Consider the following 6,000-nt stretch of genomic DNA (forward strand, 5'->3'; position numbering starts at 1 on the left):
CGTAGCGATTTAACGAAGTAAAACTTACGTAGTTCGGAAACGCATTTAATGAATTTATCGAACCAAAAACTCTAACGAATGGGAAACCGGCTATTAATCGAAATAAACACGATTGGACATATAATGAAAACTATTTGGTTAAACAATTACGACCTACGGTGGGTGTAAGATACCGTAGAAAATTCGCAGTAGACTATTGCGTCATTGACTAAGATTTTATAAACTACAATATCTATAATAATATAATAAAGCGTAAACACACACTTCTTTGTTGCCTAAGATATTAGCAATTACAGCATATTTTTGAATAATCATTTTTTTTTAATAAAAAGCCCTACAAATACGACATGCTTAGGTTATATATATTCACGCCATTAACTTAGGGGGTAAATATTTTGAATAAAAACCCTAATGTGGGAAAGAGACCATAAGTTGCTGCCAACTTCAAGAAAGAACCATTGCTAAGGTGGCATCATGGCATGTAATTTTGACATTTGCCGTTGATAATTTGACACATGTGAACAATAAAATGAAATTTTTATAATTTTATGCGGATGAAGTCGTATGGGAACAGCTAATACTAAATAAACTACAATATTTGCTGCTAATAAAGTATCGTCTCGTGCAGAAGGTCCTGAGGAGCCCTCGAGCTTAGTTATTCAGAGGTTTAGGCTAATCTGTGCTCGGCTACCTCAAGTCCGGTGAATCTGTAAATGCCTCTTCAACCCAAACAGTGACCATTCAGTCACAATTAAAAATACTGCAACAGCAAATATAATTTGAGCTATTTTGCAAATTAACCGTAGGTAGAATTTCATAACGCACCACGCATGGATTTCGACATTCTTTTGTTTATTCGATTTCTGATTCCGATCGTAACGAAATATAGTTTACGGTTTTAATATAGGTAAAGTAGATACCTTGGCCTCTTTTGAACGATTAAAAAAAACATTAAAATGCACTTTATATTATCGTGGAAAGCACGATCTTTGGAATCGTGTGGCAGAACAAGCGTAAAACTTATGGAATTATCGGAAATTATAGCACTGACACCGCCCCGTCGATGTTTATAGATAAAAAAACGATAAACGTGTAACGGTCGCAGTTTCCCGCCATTTTTACTGTCACGTTCGCGTTATCTATGACTAGGTTATGCTCTATTTGTTTTGCGATTGCTTCGTCGCAGGTTGTTAAATATAACCCTACAAACAATATTTCTAATACTTTCAAGAGAAATTTGTGACACAAAAGATAGGTACTTCTGTAATCTATACATACAATAAAATGGAGTGTCTGTAATATCAAAAGAAAAATTCCAGATTTCGGGAACATGATGTATTTGCGTTGCTGATGAAAATCGCATTTAATTTTTTTTTGTCTGTCGTGTCATCAAGTCGCGTTTGTTGCGTGTAATCTTCGAAACGGCTAGGCCGATTTCGACGGGAATTTCACTAAAGGGTAGCTGACATAGACGGGCATATTTAGCTATATACTTTTTTATCTTATTGCGCAGATGAAGTCGCGGGCAACAGGTCTCTCATAAGACAGGAATTGATTACAAATTTCCTTAACTAAACAACTTCATATTTTTTTTATCCAATAAAACTACTTAAAAATTTTATACATCATTTTCTCGTATGAATAGGATGCCTGGCATTGAATCTGGTAACAAAATATGCAATTTCACATCTTATCTTGTACACAATAAGGGTCAGGATAGCATAATACGGTCATAGTTTAACCAGCTGTACATGCTAATACAGTAAGCGATACCAGCTGTTGAAACATACCACGTTGGGTGTTGCTAGCTACACTCATTTGTCTGTAATCTATGTACCGTTTAGAGCGTGCACAACTTTGACTAAACTCTCCACAATTGTGTAGTCGCGCTTTGATTCCTATGAGCTTGTATAGAGCGCACATTACTCGATTTTTACTTTTGCAACTAAACAGATGAATTGACTGCGAAGCAATCGACAATCGCAACAGTTGTGGTGACAGTTTACTCGCTTGGTGTGCGCCCGCTTTTAACATCTTGGCAATGAGATTCTTTTCTTTTTCTTAATTTTTTATGCTACGCTGATTTCTAACTGGCCAGTACAACATTTACCAGTAAATAATAAAAGAAGCCCGAATAAAGGAATCCTAATGCGTCAAGAAAACCAATGGTCGCGCTTTGATTCTTTTGAGCTTGTATGGAACGCACACTACTCGATTTTTTGTTTTGCAATTAAAAAGTTGAATTCACTTCGAAACAAACGACAATCGTACAACAGTTGTGCGACCGCTCTATATGTTAGAATGAAATAGAAATCTCATTAATATTATAAACGCGTAAGTTTTAATGGATGGACGTTTACGACTAAGTATCTCCTAAAGCCACAGCAGATCTGGATAAATTTAGACATAGATAACATAGGCTGGAAGAACACATATGTTAGTTTTTTCAATTGCGAACGGAGTCTTGGACGGCAGCTACTCCAAGCATATATGTGCAGTATACAGCATTTCTACCATTCCGAACAATATTGAACATCAAAACTGGAATTCGTTAGTAAGTCAACTTCACCGGAACTGTAAAGAGGTCGCGCGTGGGCCCCGTGTTAAAAAAGTGTACTTATCTGTCTAATTAATTAACGCCTTCGTTTGTACTGTTGCTTAATTCAATGTCATTCGATAATATATTTCTTGCCTATTGATTATGTACTGGAAACTTCATTACGACTATGAATAGAGTAGAAATAAAGCCCGCTACACACGCTCAGTTTTATCTAAACGGATTGTTCAGATAAAACTTAACGTGTGTAGCGGTCTTAACCATGAGCGATCATGTGTTTTAGTTTGCAAAGAACTTATAACCCTACATAATACCATGTGTGTAACCGGTAGAAGGGGGTTTGGAGGGCTATACCCTTTAGTCCAAAAATGAATAGTACCTGCCCCCATACCTAGTGTACATCATCGTTCGGCGACGCCCATACCTATCACCTGCAGCTCTACCCGCGTGGGACGAAAGAGCATGTTATTGGGGGTCTAGCACGAAAAATTGCGAGAAAGTATTCATAATGCAATCGACAAAATTAGTCGGATGTTTAACATTGTACTTCACGCACCAGAAAACCGCCCAAATCGAATACATTGTCGATAAAATTATAAATTCTATTGCAGATTTTCGTACTAGTCTAAGTAACTAAGCTCAAGTTGAAATTCCAACTTTATAGCATTGACAAATAAGTAACCACATACAAAATAACATACTGTAGGTTATCCGTGACCCTAAGGTTTACTGCCTTAATGCACCTATTTCTATATAAAGTACTTTGTTACCTTGCGTTCTAATATCTATAATTTGACATCAAACGTATAGATAAGTTATAAATAGTAAAAACGTAAACGTCATATTGTATTCAATATTCAGATATATAATCAATATAAAATAACGATTAAAAAATGCGAGCTAATTTCCTCTTTTCTGAGCTTATTCTATAAAAAAACTAGCTTTCGCCCGCGACTCCCTCTGCGGGGATTAAAAAAAAAAGTAGCCTATGTGTTCTTCCCTACTATCCTTTACATCTATACCAAATTTCATCGAGATCCGTTCAGCCGTTTAGGGTACAAATATCCATCTAAACTTTCGCATTTATAATATTAGTAAGAAGTAAGATGATTTTCAGAATTTCCTACTAATTTGTAGGTCTATACGAATTATTGCAGCCTTACTTTTTTACCTATCTTGAACGGGACTTTTGACAGACTGTTTTTACATGGCTTTTGTTTAGTCCGCTTAGAGTACATGTATGGCCGACTCAACGGCAGTAATAGACCTATGTCCTAGTATTCTATGCATTCTAAGAATATCTTAGTTAAATTCCAATAAATTAACAAGTACTATCGAGTTACAAGTTTTGTGCCACACGCAATCATAGCCATTGTCTATGCGGTAGAAAAAAAAGAGGACGTCATAATTATCTATGCGCAGGAAAACGGCGGGCTTTTTTACGCGCGAATACAAGATAAAGAAACATGTTTTAACGTTACATTTGAATTTTTATGTATACTTTGTAATTTCACTTTATTATCTATACCTTTTGCCTGCAAATTATCCGCGTGGAATTTAAAATTAAATTTACAAAACTTGTAACATAACTAATTAAAGTGTTTTTTTAATTTGAAATTTTTTTGTATCAAAATGCAAACTTATTTAAAAACTAACGTCATTTATTTATTGTTTAACGTCCGTTAAAATTGAGGGAAGCATATAAATGTTTATTTCCAAACTAAACCGATACTGCTCTTTGTGACCTCTATAAATAAAATACATTGTTATATTTTAAAAGTGAAATTTCCTTTATCGCTAAACGTTTTAAATTCACCTAATTAATATTTAGTTAACGCGTCGAACTATTTCAAATGACTATAAAACTAATTTGTAATCTAAGCATGTAATGTTTAAATGTATTAACGTGGACGTGACACGAATATGATGGGCTTATCCATACTAATATTACAAAGAAGAAAGATTTGTTTTTTTGGATTTTTGTATGTATTGAAATAACTCAAAAACTAATAGGCCAATTTTAAAAATTACTTCACCGTTCGAAAGGTAATTTATCTGTGAGTGACATAGCTTTAATTTTTTTTAACGCAGAAGAAGTCGCGACTAACAAGTTGTATTATAACTGGTGACCAAGCTAATAAACACTTCAAACTATTTTTTTTAATTCGCTAAAATAAGATATGCTAAAACAGAAAAAAGGGGTGTCGGAGTCTCAAGGGTTAAGCAGACATCCATTCATTATATGGGTTCAAATTCTATTATAATAATGCGAAAAAAATCATCTGTACGTTTACCTCACGTATTAACTTGTTACAACGTTCATATTTCTGAGAAAAAATTCAGAGATATGACGTCATACACGCAATGTGCCAGGATTCACTTCAGCATAGTCACCCCTAACTTAGAGTAGCTACAAGTTAAGGGGACATATAGTAAGTAGGTGATAATGATTAATCTTTGCACTCTGTAATTAATGTTTTAATAAAACAAAAATATTCAATGAAAAAAAACTCGTTCTTAAATTTAACCGTGTACTTCCATTGTCGGAGCAAACGTACCTATCCGTTCAAAACGCGGCAGTGGAGACCCACAGTCATGGTGAGGTTAACGTTCATTTAGAAAATGTTTGATTTTTTCATTGTTTTTAAAAATTCAACCGCGTATAATTAAAATAAACCCTTTTTTACACACTGATAGCGTAGCTTTTTAATGGTGAAAGAATTTGTGAAAACGGCAAAGTAGTTTTTGAGTTACTTTAATACAAAAATACGAATCTTTCGTTACAATATTAGTAGAGATGCAGTGTTTACTTATTTAATATTTTCGTCAAAGATAAGTAAATAATATACTTTTTCAAAAGTTTATAACTTAAACTTACGACCACTTAGATTACGAGAAGTTAAGTTGTGTGTTTTCTCTTCAAAAATATGGAGGGAAAATCAATTTGTCATGTTTTCTTTTTTATTTTAAAAAGTGTTCTCAGTTCGTACGTATTTTTTCAACAACATGTTGAAATTCTTTCATGCCAGTCCAGTTAGAAAATGATTCATGTATGTTTGCATTGTAATGTACACCTTCGCTATCAGCCACGAAATATGTTAACACCAAATGCAACATTTAAAACAACTCTTAACTCCATAGTCATAAAGACTAAAATACTCAAGTCACGCTGTTTAAATCCTCAAAGGTAAATCCATTGACTAATATTACTTAACTTTGTACTAATACTTGTCACACTTTGTGACTCAGATAAAAAAAAGTAAAAAAAAAACTTACCTAACGTGGATATCCTGCAAACGGAACGGATAACCTTATTTGAACTTCAGTCGCACTTTAAATTAAAAAATATATTGCCTTTAAAGACGTCTGTTGTGTACGATGTTTCGATCGCAACTGATTGTCGAGGCGGCGCTTGCGCAGCAGTTGACGCCTTCATATGAGGG

General features: G+C 34.2%; 1 protein-coding gene across 2 annotated transcripts in view; it reads right to left on the reverse strand.

The window, feature by feature from the left end:
• The window catches only part of LOC106100113 (thyroid receptor-interacting protein 11-like), a 35,286-nt gene that overhangs the window by 21,190 nt on the left and 8,096 nt on the right, over positions 1 to 6,000 (reverse strand). The window contains exon 1 of one of the 2 annotated variants that reach the window (XM_013278862.1): positions 5,834 to 5,938. The exons of the other annotated variant lie outside the window; for it this stretch is intronic. The gene's annotated coding sequence lies outside the window, so the exon portion shown is untranslated. Of the gene's footprint in view, positions 1 to 5,833; positions 5,939 to 6,000 lie in introns of those variants that run through there. 2 annotated transcript variants of the gene reach the window in all.

Source organism: Papilio polytes, unplaced genomic scaffold (assembly GCF_000836215.1).
Source record: "Papilio polytes unplaced genomic scaffold, Ppol_1.0 DF824325.1, whole genome shotgun sequence".
NCBI lineage: Eukaryota > Metazoa > Arthropoda > Insecta > Lepidoptera > Papilionidae > Papilio > Papilio polytes.